The 15,406-nt window shown below is 47.9% G+C and overlaps 10 non-coding genes across 10 annotated transcripts; all 10 read right to left on the bottom strand.

The window, feature by feature from the left end:
* Positions 1-1,039: 1,039 nt before the first annotated feature.
* Positions 1,040-1,230, bottom strand: LOC142684384 (U2 spliceosomal RNA). Its single transcript, XR_012854013.1, has one exon. It is a non-coding gene; the product is annotated as a U2 spliceosomal RNA (small nuclear RNA).
* Positions 1,231-2,506: 1,276 nt separating this feature from the next.
* LOC142684383 (U2 spliceosomal RNA) lies at positions 2,507-2,697 on the bottom strand. Its single transcript, XR_012854012.1, has one exon. It is a non-coding gene; the product is annotated as a U2 spliceosomal RNA (small nuclear RNA).
* A 1,280-nt stretch (positions 2,698-3,977) lies between these two features.
* LOC142684382 (U2 spliceosomal RNA) lies at positions 3,978-4,168 on the bottom strand. Its single transcript, XR_012854011.1, has one exon. It is a non-coding gene; the product is annotated as a U2 spliceosomal RNA (small nuclear RNA).
* Positions 4,169-5,468: 1,300 nt separating this feature from the next.
* Positions 5,469-5,659, bottom strand: LOC142684381 (U2 spliceosomal RNA). The gene has a single exon (XR_012854010.1). It is a non-coding gene; the product is annotated as a U2 spliceosomal RNA (small nuclear RNA).
* Positions 5,660-6,935: 1,276 nt separating this feature from the next.
* LOC142684380 (U2 spliceosomal RNA) lies at positions 6,936-7,126 on the bottom strand. Its single transcript, XR_012854009.1, has one exon. It is a non-coding gene; the product is annotated as a U2 spliceosomal RNA (small nuclear RNA).
* Positions 7,127-8,410: 1,284 nt separating this feature from the next.
* On the bottom strand, positions 8,411-8,601 carry LOC142684378 (U2 spliceosomal RNA). Its single transcript, XR_012854008.1, has one exon. It is a non-coding gene; the product is annotated as a U2 spliceosomal RNA (small nuclear RNA).
* A 1,292-nt stretch (positions 8,602-9,893) lies between these two features.
* LOC142684376 (U2 spliceosomal RNA) lies at positions 9,894-10,084 on the bottom strand. The gene has a single exon (XR_012854006.1). It is a non-coding gene; the product is annotated as a U2 spliceosomal RNA (small nuclear RNA).
* A 1,296-nt stretch (positions 10,085-11,380) lies between these two features.
* On the bottom strand, positions 11,381-11,571 carry LOC142684375 (U2 spliceosomal RNA). Its single transcript, XR_012854005.1, has one exon. It is a non-coding gene; the product is annotated as a U2 spliceosomal RNA (small nuclear RNA).
* Positions 11,572-12,859: 1,288 nt separating this feature from the next.
* On the bottom strand, positions 12,860-13,050 carry LOC142684737 (U2 spliceosomal RNA). Its single transcript, XR_012854333.1, has one exon. It is a non-coding gene; the product is annotated as a U2 spliceosomal RNA (small nuclear RNA).
* A 1,284-nt stretch (positions 13,051-14,334) lies between these two features.
* LOC142684374 (U2 spliceosomal RNA) lies at positions 14,335-14,525 on the bottom strand. Its single transcript, XR_012854004.1, has one exon. It is a non-coding gene; the product is annotated as a U2 spliceosomal RNA (small nuclear RNA).
* Between the last annotated feature and the right edge of the window lie 881 nt (positions 14,526-15,406).

The raw sequence follows: 15,406 nt of genomic DNA, 5'->3' as shown, positions 1-15,406 counted from the left end.
CAAATGCCCTGCTGCCATGCAGATAAACACTGGCAGCGGCAGCAAGTGCATGCCCACAGCCACCCCTTGTTCCTTCACACCTTGTATCAGCTGTAATCCAGTCCAGTCCAGTGCTGCCTGCTGAGCAGCACTGACCAACACTGCCTGGGCCCAGGCTTTTATCTCTGAGGCCCCATTATGATGTCAGAAAGCTGGCTCTGGAATCCTGAGGGCTCCACTATGACACGTGCAAAGTTCCGTCTGAACTTTATATAAGACGGTGAGGCTCAGTCAGTCACTCAGTGTTGCCTGAGAGGGCAACACTGCAACAGCCGGCCGCCAGGCTGACTTTTTTTTGCACAGCTAGTTGCCTCCAGGAGGCCACAAGAGGGAGACAAGGGACTGCAAAATGGAAAATAGGCATCCACCAACTTTACAGACAACTTCTCCTTGCTCCTACAACCTCCATCCTTGCACAGTTTGTTATTCTTCTAGGTAACATAGTAACAAATCCAAATTGCTGCTCTCTTTGTAGGCAAGCAAGGCTTTGTTGCAACTGCAATTCTTACTTCTTCTTGAAATGTAGGGACGACAGTACATTCCATCACATCCATCTAGTGTACACAGGTAGGTCCATTGTGGCGGGCAGGCGAGCGGGCGGGCTGCTTTATTGGCTGTTTGCTGTTCCCCTACTCCACTCCACTATTTGACTGTTGTGCTGCATCAATCAATCAATCAATCAATCAATCAATCAATCAATCAATCAATCAGTGGCTGGCTCAGGTGCAGCTCTTTAACTTACCTAAAAGGGAGGGCGGAGAGAAGACAAGGAAGGTGAATGAGGTGTTCCAATGTGAAATGCCGGAAACACAGAAACACAGACGACACACAACAAGAGGTGGCAATCTATTCATTAATTGCATTTAATCAATGATCACTCATGCATTGTCCAACAGGTGTTGAAATAATGGGATTAAAAGGGGAGATCCCTTCAGAAAGACAGAAACAATAGCAAAGACAAAAAACACTTTTGGAATCTGCTTTTAGTCAACACATAAGGAAAGGGTGCACCGGTCCTGGAAATACTGCAATACCAGGTCAATGCGTGGAGTGGACAGAGCAAGCTCTATTTCCATCTCCCTGTTCTAAAAATCCATTTAATATATGGTCCCCAGATAGGGGACGTATCAGATATTAAACTGATAAGAACAGATACTACACTTGATCTTAGCCAAAAGGCCGAGAAGCGATAACCCGAACGGGCCGCGCGTTGCCCGAGCCTGCCCGATACTGCTGTTCAGCCCTTGCAGCGATTCAGCCTACTTCTAGGCAATTCCATGGGGCCCTGCAGGCTCACACACTCACAGCTACACGGGAGGTGAATAAAGGCCGGAGAGGAAGCCAGACAGGATTTGCTTCTTTTGCTTGCACCACAATGCAGTGCTGAAAGAGGAGGAATCTACATAAAAACGCCTTCCTGGCAACGCCCAAATGCCCTGCTGCCATGCAGATAAACACTGGCAGCGGCAGCAAGTGCATGCCCACAGCCACCCCTTGTTCCTTCACACCTTGTATCAGCTGTAATCCAGTCCAGTCCAGTGCTGCCTGCTGAGCAGCACTGACCAACACTGCCTGGGCCCAGGCTTTTATCTCTGAGGCCCCATTATGATGTCAGAAAGCTGGCTCTGGAATCCTGAGGGCTCCACTATGACACGTGCAAAGTTCCGTCTGAACTTTATATAAGACGGTGAGGCTCAGTCAGTCACTCAGTGTTGCCTGAGAGGGCAACACTGCAACAGCCGGCCGCCAGGCTGTCTTTTTTTTGCACAGCTAGTTGCCTCCAGGAGGCCACAAGAGGGAGACAAGGGACTGCAAAATGGAAAATAGGCATCCACCAACTTTACAGACAACTTCTCCTTGCTCCTACAACATCCATCCTTGCACAGTTTGTTATTCTTCTAGGTAACATAGTAATAAATCCAAATTGCTGCTCTCTTTGTAGGCAAGCAAGGCTTTGTTGCAACTGCAATTCTTACTTCTTCTTGAAATGTAGGGACGACAGTACATTCCATCACATCCATCTAGTGTACACAGGTAGGTCCATTGTGGCGGGCAGGCGAGCGGGCGGGCTGCTTTATTGGCTGTTTGCTGTTCCCCTACTCCACTCCACTATTTGACTGTTGTGCTGCATCAATCAATCAATCAATCAATCAATCAATCAATCAATCAGTGGCTGGCTCAGGTGCAGCTCTTTAACTTACCTAAAAGGGAGGGCGGAGAGAAGACAAGGAAGGTGAATGAGGTGTTCCAATGTGAAATGCCGGAAACACAGAAACACAGACGACACACAACAAGAGGTGGCAATCTATTCATTAATTGCATTTAATCAATGAGCTCATTATCACTCATGCATTGTCCAACAGGTGTTGAAATAATGGGATTAAAAGGGGAGATCCCTTCAGAAAGACAGAAACAATAGCAAAGACAAAAAACACTTTTGGAATCTGCTTTTAGTCAACACATAAGGAAAGGGTGCACCGGTCCTGGAAATACTGCAATACCAGGTCAATGCGTGGAGTGGACAGAGCAAGCTCTATTTCCATCTCCCTGTTCTAAAAATCCATTTAATATATGGTCCCCAGATAGGGGACGTATCAGATATTAAACTGATAAGAACAGATACTACACTTGATCTTAGCCAAAAGGCCGAGAAGCGATAACCCGAACGGGCCGCGCGTTGCCCGAGCCTGCCCGATACTGCTGTTCAGCCCTTGCAGCGATTCAGCCTACTTCTAGGCAATTCCATGGGGCCCTGCAGGCTCACACACTCACAGCTACACGGGAGGTGAATAAAGGCCGGAGAGGAAGCCAGACAGGATTTGCTTCTTTTGCTTGCACCACAATGCAGTGCTGAAAGAGGAGGAATCTACATAAAAACGCCTTCCTGGCAACGCCCAAATGCCCTGCTGCCATGCAGATAAACACTGGCAGCGGCAGCAAGTGCATGCCCACAGCCACCCCTTGTTCCTTCACACCTTGTATCAGCTGTAATCCAGTCCAGTCCAGTGCTGCCTGCTGAGCAGCACTGACCAACACTGCCTGGGCCCAGGCTTTTATCTCTGAGGCCCCATTATGATGTCAGAAAGCTGGCTCTGGAATCCTGAGGGCTCCACTATGACACGTGCAAAGTTCCGTCTGAACTTTATATAAGACGGTGAGGCTCAGTCAGTCACTCAGTGTTGCCTGAGAGGGCAACACTGCAACAGCCGGCCGCCAGGCTGTCTTTTTTTTGCACAGCTAGTTGCCTCCAGGAGGCCACAAGAGGGAGACAAGGGACTGCAAAATGGAAAATAGGCATCCACCAACTTTACAGACAACTTCTCCTTGCTCCTACAACCTCCATCCTTGCACAGTTTGTTATTCTTCTAGGTAACATAGTAACAAATCCAAATTGCTGCTCTCTTTGTAGGCAAGCAAGGCTTTGTTGCAACTGCAATTCTTACTTCTTCTTGAAATGTAGGGACGACAGTACATTCCATCACATCCATCTAGTGTACACAGGTAGGTCCATTGTGGCGGGCAGGCGAGCGGGCGGGCTGCTTTATTGGCTGTTTGCTGTTCCCCTACTCCACTCCACTATTTGACTGTTGTGCTGCATCAATCAATCAATCAATCAATCAATCAATCAATCAATCAATCAGTGGCTGGCTCAGGTGCAGCTCTTTAACTTACCTAAAAGGGAGGGCGGAGAGAAGACAAGGAAGGTGAATGAGGTGTTCCAATGTGAAATGCCGGAAACACAGAAACACAGACGACACACAACAAGAGGTGGCAATCTATTCATTAATTGCATTTAATCAATGAGCTCATTATCACTCATGCATTGTCCAACAGGTGTTGAAATAATGGGATTAAAAGGGGAGATCCCTTCAGAAAGACAGAAACAATAGCAAAGACAAAAAACACTTTTGGAATCTGCTTTTAGTCAACACATAAGGAAAGGGTGCACCGGTCCTGGAAATACTGCAATACCAGGTCAATGCGTGGAGTGGACAGAGCAAGCTCTATTTCCATCTCCCTGTTCTAAAAATCCATTTAATATATGGTCCCCAGATAGGGGACGTATCAGATATTAAACTGATAAGAACAGATACTACACTTGATCTTAGCCAAAAGGCCGAGAAGCGATAACCCGAACGGGCCGCGCGTTGCCCGAGCCTGCCCGATACTGCTGTTCAGCCCTTGCAGCGATTCAGCCTACTTCTAGGCAATTCCATGGGGCCCTGCAGGCTCACACACTCACAGCTACACGGGAGGTGAATAAAGGCCGGAGAGGAAGCCAGACAGGACTTGCTTCTTTTGCTTGCACCACAATGCAGTGCTGAAAGAGGAGGAATCTACATAAAAACGCCTTCCTGGCAACGCCCAAATGCCCTGCTGCCATGCAGATAAACACTGGCAGCGGCAGCAAGTGCATGCCCACAGCCACCCCTTGTTCCTTCACACCTTGTATCAGCTGTAATCCAGTCCAGTCCAGTGCTGCCTGCTGAGCAGCACTGACCAACACTGCCTGGGCCCAGGCTTTTATCTCTGAGGCCCCATTATGATGTCAGAAAGCTGGCTCTGGAATCCTGAGGGCTCCACTATGACACGTGCAAAGTTCCGTCTGAACTTTATATAAGACGGTGAGGCTCAGTCAGTCACTCAGTGTTGCCTGAGAGGGCAACACTGCAACAGCCGGCCGCCAGGCTGTCTTTTTTTTGCACAGCTAGTTGCCTCCAGGAGGCCACAAGAGGGAGACAAGGGACTGCAAAATGGAAAATAGGCATCCACCAACTTTACAGACAACTTCTCCTTGCTCCTACAACCTCCATCCTTGCACAGTTTGTTATTCTTCTAGGTAACATAGTAACAAATCCAAATTGCTGCTCTCTTTGTAGGCAAGCAAGGCTTTGTTGCAACTGCAATTCTTACTTCTTCTTGAAATGTAGGGACGACAGTACATTCCATCACATCCATCTAGTGTACACAGGTAGGTCCATTGTGGCGGGCAGGCGAGCGGGCGGGCTGCTTTATTGGCTGTTTGCTGTTCCCCTACTCCACTCCACTATTTGACTGTTGTGCTGCATCAATCAATCAATCAATCAATCAATCAATCAATCAATCAATCAATCAATCAATCAATCAATCAGTGGCTGGCTCAGGTGCAGCTCTTTAACTTACCTAAAAGGGAGGGCGGAGAGAAGACAAGGAAGGTGAATGAGGTGTTCCAATGTGAAATGCCGGAAACACAGAAACACAGACGACACACAACAAGAGGTGGCAATCTATTCATTAATTGCATTTAATCAATGAGCTCATTATCACTCATGCATTGTCCAACAGGTGTTGAAATAATGGGATTAAAAGGGGAGATCCCTTCAGAAAGACAGAAACAATAGCAAAGACAAAAAACACTTTTGGAATCTGCTTTTAGTCAACACATAAGGAAAGGGTGCACCGGTCCTGGAAATACTGCAATACCAGGTCAATGCGTGGAGTGGACAGAGCAAGCTCTATTTCCATCTCCCTGTTCTAAAAATCCATTTAATATATGGTCCCCAGATAGGGGACGTATCAGATATTAAACTGATAAGAACAGATACTACACTTGATCTTAGCCAAAAGGCCGAGAAGCGATAACCCGAACGGGCCGCGCGTTGCCCGAGCCTGCCCGATACTGCTGTTCAGCCCTTGCAGCGATTCAGCCTACTTCTAGGCAATTCCATGGGGCCCTGCAGGCTCACACACTCACAGCTACACGGGAGGTGAATAAAGGCCGGAGAGGAAGCCAGACAGGATTTGCTTCTTTTGCTTGCACCACAATGCAGTGCTGAAAGAGGAGGAATCTACATAAAAACGCCTTCCTGGCAACGCCCAAATGCCCTGCTGCCATGCAGATAAACACTGGCAGCGGCAGCAAGTGCATGCCCACAGCCACCCCTTGTTCCTTCACACCTTGTATCAGCTGTAATCCAGTCCAGTCCAGTGCTGCCTGCTGAGCAGCACTGACCAACACTGCCTGGGCCCAGGCTTTTATCTCTGAGGCCCCATTATGATGTCAGAAAGCTGGCTCTGGAATCCTGAGGGCTCCACTATGACACGTGCAAAGTTCCGTCTGAACTTTATATAAGACGGTGAGGCTCAGTCAGTCACTCAGTGTTGCCTGAGAGGGCAACACTGCAACAGCCGGCCGCCAGGCTGTCTTTTTTTTGCACAGCTAGTTGCCTCCAGGAGGCCACAAGAGGGAGACAAGGGACTGCAAAATGGAAAATAGGCATCCACCAACTTTACAGACAACTTCTCCTTGCTCCTACAACCTCCATCCTTGCACAGTTTGTTATTCTTCTAGGTAACATAGTAACAAATCCAAATTGCTGCTCTCTTTGTAGGCAAGCAAGGCTTTGTTGCAACTGCAATTCTTACTTCTTCTTGAAATGTAGGGACGACAGTACATTCCATCACATCCATCTAGTGTACACAGGTAGGTCCATTGTGGCGGGCAGGCGAGCGGGCGGGCTGCTTTATTGGCTGTTTGCTGTTCCCCTACTCCACTCCACTATTTGACTGTTGTGCTGCATCAATCAATCAATCAATCAATCAATCAATCAATCAATCAGTGGCTGGCTCAGGTGCAGCTCTTTAACTTACCTAAAAGGGAGGGCGGAGAGAAGACAAGGAAGGTGAATGAGGTGTTCCAATGTGAAATGCCGGAAACACAGAAACACAGACGACACACAACAAGAGGTGGCAATCTATTCATTAATTGCATTTAATCAATGAGCTCATTATCACTCATGCATTGTCCAACAGGTGTTGAAATAATGGGATTAAAAGGGGAGATCCCTTCAGAAAGACAGAAACAATAGCAAAGACAAAAAACACTTTTGGAATCTGCTTTTAGTCAACACATAAGGAAAGGGTGCACCGGTCCTGGAAATACTGCAATACCAGGTCAATGCGTGGAGTGGACAGAGCAAGCTCTATTTCCATCTCCCTGTTCTAAAAATCCATTTAATATATGGTCCCCAGATAGGGGACGTATCAGATATTAAACTGATAAGAACAGATACTACACTTGATCTTAGCCAAAAGGCCGAGAAGCGATAACCCGAACGGGCCGCGCGTTGCCCGAGCCTGCCCGATACTGCTGTTCAGCCCTTGCAGCGATTCAGCCTACTTCTAGGCAATTCCATGGGGCCCTGCAGGCTCACACACTCACAGCTACACGGGAGGTGAATAAAGGCCGGAGAGGAAGCCAGACAGGATTTGCTTCTTTTGCTTGCACCACAATGCAGTGCTGAAAGAGGAGGAATCTACATAAAAACGCCTTCCTGGCAACGCCCAAATGCCCTGCTGCCATGCAGATAAACACTGGCAGCGGCAGCAAGTGCATGCCCACAGCCACCCCTTGTTCCTTCACACCTTGTATCAGCTGTAATCCAGTCCAGTCCAGTGCTGCCTGCTGAGCAGCACTGACCAACACTGCCTGGGCCCAGGCTTTTATCTCTGAGGCCCCATTATGATGTCAGAAAGCTGGCTCTGGAATCCTGAGGGCTCCACTATGACACGTGCAAAGTTCCGTCTGAACTTTATATAAGACGGTGAGGCTCAGTCAGTCACTCAGTGTTGCCTGAGAGGGCAACACTGCAACAGCCGGCCGCCAGGCTGTCTTTTTTTTGCACAGCTAGTTGCCTCCAGGAGGCCACAAGAGGGAGACAAGGGACTGCAAAATGGAAAATAGGCATCCACCAACTTTACAGACAACTTCTCCTTGCTCCTACAACCTCCATCCTTGCACAGTTTGTTATTCTTCTAGGTAACATAGTAACAAATCCAAATTGCTGCTCTCTTTGTAGGCAAGCAAGGCTTTGTTGCAACTGCAATTCTTACTTCTTCTTGAAATGTAGGGACGACAGTACATTCCATCACATCCATCTAGTGTACACAGGTAGGTCCATTGTGGCGGGCAGGCGAGCGGGCGGGCTGCTTTATTGGCTGTTTGCTGTTCCCCTACTCCACTCCACTATTTGACTGTTGTGCTGCATCAATCAATCAATCAATCAATCAATCAATCAATCAATCAATCAATCAGTGGCTGGCTCAGGTGCAGCTCTTTAACTTACCTAAAAGGGAGGGCGGAGAGAAGACAAGGAAGGTGAATGAGGTGTTCCAATGTGAAATGCCGGAAACACAGAAACACAGACGACACACAACAAGAGGTGGCAATCTATTCATTAATTGCATTTAATCAATGAGCTCATTATCACTCATGCATTGTCCAACAGGTGTTGAAATAATGGGATTAAAAGGGGAGATCCCTTCAGAAAGACAGAAACAATAGCAAAGACAAAAAACACTTTTGGAATCTGCTTTTAGTCAACACATAAGGAAAGGGTGCACCGGTCCTGGAAATACTGCAATACCAGGTCAATGCGTGGAGTGGACAGAGCAAGCTCTATTTCCATCTCCCTGTTCTAAAAATCCATTTAATATATGGTCCCCAGATAGGGGACGTATCAGATATTAAACTGATAAGAACAGATACTACACTTGATCTTAGCCAAAAGGCCGAGAAGCGATAACCCGAACGGGCCGCGCGTTGCCCGAGCCTGCCCGATACTGCTGTTCAGCCCTTGCAGCGATTCAGCCTACTTCTAGGCAATTCCATGGGGCCCTGCAGGCTCACACACTCACAGCTACACGGGAGGTGAATAAAGGCCGGAGAGGAAGCCAGACAGGATTTGCTTCTTTTGCTTGCACCACAATGCAGTGCTGAAAGAGGAGGAATCTACATAAAAACGCCTTCCTGGCAACGCCCAAATGCCCTGCTGCCATGCAGATAAACACTGGCAGCGGCAGCAAGTGCATGCCCACAGCCACCCCTTGTTCCTTCACACCTTGTATCAGCTGTAATCCAGTCCAGTCCAGTGCTGCCTGCTGAGCAGCACTGACCAACACTGCCTGGGCCCAGGCTTTTATCTCTGAGGCCCCATTATGATGTCAGAAAGCTGGCTCTGGAATCCTGAGGGCTCCACTATGACACGTGCAAAGTTCCGTCTGAACTTTATATAAGACGGTGAGGCTCAGTCAGTCACTCAGTGTTGCCTGAGAGGGCAACACTGCAACAGCCGGCCGCCAGGCTGTCTTTTTTTTGCACAGCTAGTTGCCTCCAGGAGGCCACAAGAGGGAGACAAGGGACTGCAAAATGGAAAATAGGCATCCACCAACTTTACAGACAACTTCTCCTTGCTCCTACAACCTCCATCCTTGCACAGTTTGTTATTCTTCTAGGTAACATAGTAACAAATCCAAATTGCTGCTCTCTTTGTAGGCAAGCAAGGCTTTGTTGCAACTGCAATTCTTACTTCTTCTTGAAATGTAGGGACGACAGTACATTCCATCACATCCATCTAGTGTACACAGGTAGGTCCATTGTGGCGGGCAGGCGAGCGGGCGGGCTGCTTTATTGGCTGTTTGCTGTTCCCCTACTCCACTCCACTATTTGACTGTTGTGCTGCATCAATCAATCAATCAATCAATCAATCAATCAATCAATCAATCAATCAATCAATCAGTGGCTGGCTCAGGTGCAGCTCTTTAACTTACCTAAAAGGGAGGGCGGAGAGAAGACAAGGAAGGTGAATGAGGTGTTCCAATGTGAAATGCCGGAAACACAGAAACACAGACGACACACAACAAGAGGTGGCAATCTATTCATTAATTGCATTTAATCAATGAGCTCATTATCACTCATGCATTGTCCAACAGGTGTTGAAATAATGGGATTAAAAGGGGAGATCCCTTCAGAAAGACAGAAACAATAGCAAAGACAAAAAACACTTTTGGAATCTGCTTTTAGTCAACACATAAGGAAAGGGTGCACCGGTCCTGGAAATACTGCAATACCAGGTCAATGCGTGGAGTGGACAGAGCAAGCTCTATTTCCATCTCCCTGTTCTAAAAATCCATTTAATATATGGTCCCCAGATAGGGGACGTATCAGATATTAAACTGATAAGAACAGATACTACACTTGATCTTAGCCAAAAGGCCGAGAAGCGATAACCCGAACGGGCCGCGCGTTGCCCGAGCCTGCCCGATACTGCTGTTCAGCCCTTGCAGCGATTCAGCCTACTTCTAGGCAATTCCATGGGGCCCTGCAGGCTCACACACTCACAGCTACACGGGAGGTGAATAAAGGCCGGAGAGGAAGCCAGACAGGATTTGCTTCTTTTGCTTGCACCACAATGCAGTGCTGAAAGAGGAGGAATCTACATAAAAACGCCTTCCTGGCAACGCCCAAATGCCCTGCTGCCATGCAGATAAACACTGGCAGCGGCAGCAAGTGCATGCCCACAGCCACCCCTTGTTCCTTCACACCTTGTATCAGCTGTAATCCAGTCCAGTCCAGTGCTGCCTGCTGAGCAGCACTGACCAACACTGCCTGGGCCCAGGCTTTTATCTCTGAGGCCCCATTATGATGTCAGAAAGCTGGCTCTGGAATCCTGAGGGCTCCACTATGACACGTGCAAAGTTCCGTCTGAACTTTATATAAGACGGTGAGGCTCAGTCAGTCACTCAGTGTTGCCTGAGAGGGCAACACTGCAACAGCCGGCCGCCAGGCTGTCTTTTTTTTGCACAGCTAGTTGCCTCCAGGAGGCCACAAGAGGGAGACAAGGGACTGCAAAATGGAAAATAGGCATCCACCAACTTTACAGACAACTTCTCCTTGCTCCTACAACCTCCATCCTTGCACAGTTTGTTATTCTTCTAGGTAACATAGTAACAAATCCAAATTGCTGCTCTCTTTGTAGGCAAGCAAGGCTTTGTTGCAACTGCAATTCTTACTTCTTCTTGAAATGTAGGGACGACAGTACATTCCATCACATCCATCTAGTGTACACAGGTAGGTCCATTGTGGCGGGCAGGCGAGCGGGCGGGCTGCTTTATTGGCTGTTTGCTGTTCCCCTACTCCACTCCACTATTTGACTGTTGTGCTGCATCAATCAATCAATCAATCAATCAATCAATCAATCAATCAATCAATCAATCAATCAATCAGTGGCTGGCTCAGGTGCAGCTCTTTAACTTACCTAAAAGGGAGGGCGGAGAGAAGACAAGGAAGGTGAATGAGGTGTTCCAATGTGAAATGCCGGAAACACAGAAACACAGACGACACACAACAAGAGGTGGCAATCTATTCATTAATTGCATTTAATCAATGAGCTCATTATCACTCATGCATTGTCCAACAGGTGTTGAAATAATGGGATTAAAAGGGGAGATCCCTTCAGAAAGACAGAAACAATAGCAAAGACAAAAAACACTTTTGGAATCTGCTTTTAGTCAACACATAAGGAAAGGGTGCACCGGTCCTGGAAATACTGCAATACCAGGTCAATGCGTGGAGTGGACAGAGCAAGCTCTATTTCCATCTCCCTGTTCTAAAAATCCATTTAATATATGGTCCCCAGATAGGGGACGTATCAGATATTAAACTGATAAGAACAGATACTACACTTGATCTTAGCCAAAAGGCCGAGAAGCGATAACCCGAACGGGCCGCGCGTTGCCCGAGCCTGCCCGATACTGCTGTTCAGCCCTTGCAGCGATTCAGCCTACTTCTAGGCAATTCCATGGGGCCCTGCAGGCTCACACACTCACAGCTACACGGGAGGTGAATAAAGGCCGGAGAGGAAGCCAGACAGGATTTGCTTCTTTTGCTTGCACCACAATGCAGTGCTGAAAGAGGAGGAATCTACATAAAAACGCCTTCCTGGCAACGCCCAAATGCCCTGCTGCCATGCAGATAAACACTGGCAGCGGCAGCAAGTGCATGCCCACAGCCACCCCTTGTTCCTTCACACCTTGTATCAGCTGTAATCCAGTCCAGTCCAGTGCTGCCTGCTGAGCAGCACTGACCAACACTGCCTGGGCCCAGGCTTTTATCTCTGAGGCCCCATTATGATGTCAGAAAGCTGGCTCTGGAATCCTGAGGGCTCCACTATGACACGTGCAAAGTTCCGTCTGAACTTTATATAAGACGGTGAGGCTCAGTCAGTCACTCAGTGTTGCCTGAGAGGGCAACACTGCAACAGCCGGCCGCCAGGCTGTCTTTTTTTTGCACAGCTAGTTGCCTCCAGGAGGCCACAAGAGGGAGACAAGGGACTGCAAAATGGAAAATAGGCATCCACCAACTTTACAGACAACTTCTCCTTGCTCCTACAACCTCCATCCTTGCACAGTTTGTTATTCTTCTAGGTAACATAGTAACAAATCCAAATTGCTGCTCTCTTTGTAGGCAAGCAAGGCTTTGTTGCAACTGCAATTCTTACTTCTTCTTGAAATGTAGGGACGACAGTACATTCCATCACATCCATCTAGTGTACACAGGTAGGTCCATTGTGGCGGGCAGGCGAGCGGGCGGGCTGCTTTATTGGCTGTTTGCTGTTCCCCTACTCCACTCTACTATTTGACTGTTGTGCTGCATCAATCAATCAATCAATCAATCAATCAATCAATCAATCAATCAATCAATCAGTGGCTGGCTCAGGTGCAGCTCTTTAACTTACCTAAAAGGGAGGGCGGAGAGAAGACAAGGAAGGTGAATGAGGTGTTCCAATGTGAAATGCCGGAAACACAGAAACACAGACGACACACAACAAGAGGTGGCAATCTATTCATTAATTGCATTTAATCAATGAGCTCATTATCACTCATGCATTGTCCAACAGGTGTTGAAATAATGGGATTAAAAGGGGAGATCCCTTCAGAAAGACAGAAACAATAGCAAAGACAAAAAACACTTTTGGAATCTGCTTTTAGTCAACACATAAGGAAATGGTGCACCGGTCCTGGAAATACTGCAATACCAGGTCAATGCGTGGAGTGGACAGAGCAAGCTCTATTTCCATCTCCCTGTTCTAAAAATCCATTTAATATATGGTCCCCAGATAGGGGACGTATCAGATATTAAACTGATAAGAACAGATACTACACTTGATCTTAGCCAAAAGGCCGAGAAGCGATAACCCGAACGGGCCGCGCGTTGCCCGAGGCTGCCCGATACTGCTGTTCAGCCCTTGCAGCGATTCAGCCTACTTCTAGGCAATTCCATGGGGCCCTGCAGGCTCACACACTCACAGCTACACGGGAGGTGAATAAAGGCCGGAGAGGAAGCCAGACAGGATTTGCTTCTTTTGCTTGCACCACAATGCAGTGCTGAAAGAGGAGGAATCTACATAAAAACGCCTTCCTGGCAACGCCCAAATGCCCTGCTGCCATGCAGATAAACACTGGCAGCGGCAGCAAGTGCATGCCCACAGCCACCCCTTGTTCCTTCACACCTTGTATCAGCTGTAATCCAGTCCAGTCCAGTGCTGCCTGCTGAGCAGCACTGACCAACACTGCCTGGGCCCAGGCTTTTATCTCTGAGGCCCCATTATGATGTCAGAAAGCTGGCTCTGGAATCCTGAGGGCTCCACTATGACACGTGCAAAGTTCCGTCTGAACTTTATATAAGACGGTGAGGCTCAGTCAGTCACTCAGTGTTGCCTGAGAGGGCAACACTGCAACAGCCGGCCGCCAGGCTGTCTTTTTTTTGCACAGCTAGTTGCCTCCAGGAGGCCACAAGAGGGAGACAAGGGACTGCAAAATGGAAAATAGGCATCCACCAACTTTACAGACAACTTCTCCTTGCTCCTACAACCTCCATCCTTGCACAGTTTGTTATTCTTCTAGGTAACATAGTAACAAATCCAAATTGCTGCTCTCTTTGTAGGCAAGCAAGGCTTTGTTGCAACTGCAATTCTTACTTCTTCTTGAAATGTAGGGACGACAGTACATTCCATCACATCCATCTAGTGTACACAGGTAGGTCCATTGTGGCGGGCAGGCGAGCGGGCGGGCTGCTTTATTGGCTGTTTGCTGTTCCCCTACTCCACTCCACTATTTGACTGTTGTGCTGCATCAATCAATCAATCAATCAATCAATCAATCAATCAATCAATCAATCAGTGGCTGGCTCAGGTGCAGCTCTTTAACTTACCTAAAAGGGAGGGCGGAGAGAAGACAAGGAAGGTGAATGAGGTGTTCCAATGTGAAATGCCGGAAACACAGAAACACAGACGACACACAACAAGAGGTGGCAATCTATTCATTAATTGCATTTAATCAATGAGCTCATTATCACTCATGCATTGTCCAACAGGTGTTGAAATAATGGGATTAAAAGGGGAGATCCCTTCAGAAAGACAGAAACAATAGCAAAGACAAAAAACACTTTTGGAATCTGCTTTTAGTCAACACATAAGGAAAGGGTGCACCGGTCCTGGAAATACTGCAATACCAGGTCAATGCGTGGAGTGGACAGAGCAAGCTCTATTTCCATCTCCCTGTTCTAAAAATCCATTTAATATATGGTCCCCAGATAGGGGACGTATCAGATATTAAACTGATAAGAACAGATACTACACTTGATCTTAGCCAAAAGGCCGAGAAGCGATAACCCGAACGGGCCGCGCGTTGCCCGAGCCTGCCCGATACTGCTGTTCAGCCCTTGCAGCGATTCAGCCTACTTCTAGGCAATTCCATGGGGCCCTGCAGGCTCACACACTCACAGCTACACGGGAGGTGAATAAAGGCCGGAGAGGAAGCCAGACAGGATTTGCTTCTTTTGCTTGCACCACAATGCAGTGCTGAAAGAGGAGGAATCTACATAAAAACGCCTTCCTGGCAACGCCCAAATGCCCTGCTGCCATGCAGATAAACACTGGCAGCGGCAGCAAGTGCATGCCCACAGCCACCCCTTGTTCCTTCACACCTTGTATCAGCTGTAATCCAGTCCAGTCCAGTGCTGCCTGCTGAGCAGCACTGATCAACACTGCCTGGGCCCAGGCTTTTATCTCTGAGGCCCCATTATGATGTCAGAAAGCTGGCTCTGGAATCCTGAGGGCTCCACTATGACACGTGCAAAGTTCCGTCTGAACTTTATATAAGACGGTGAGGCTCAGTCAGTCACTCAGTGTTGCCTGAGAGGGCAACACTGCAACAGCCGGCCGCCAGGCTGTCTTTTTTTTGCACAGCTAGTTGCCTCCAGGAGGCCACAAGAGGGAGACAAGGGACTGCAAAATGGAAAATAGGCATCCACCAACTTTACAGACAACTTCTCCTTGCTCCTACAACCTCCATCCTTGCACAGTTTGTTATTCTTCTAGGTAACATAGTAACAAATCCAAATTGCTGCTCTCTTTGTAGGCAAGCAAGGCTTTGTTGCAACTGCAATTCTTACTTCTTCTTGAAATGTAGGGACGACAGTACATTCCATCACATCCATCTAGTGTACACAGGTAGGTCCATTGTGGCGGGCAGGCGAGCGGGCGGGCTG

Source organism: Rhinoderma darwinii, assembly GCF_050947455.1.
Source record: "Rhinoderma darwinii isolate aRhiDar2 chromosome 5 unlocalized genomic scaffold, aRhiDar2.hap1 SUPER_5_unloc_10, whole genome shotgun sequence".
NCBI classification, from domain to species: Eukaryota; Metazoa; Chordata; class Amphibia; order Anura; family Rhinodermatidae; genus Rhinoderma; species Rhinoderma darwinii.
Note: the sequence above shows the minus strand (reverse complement) of the source record. Positions and strands in the feature narration are given on the sequence as shown.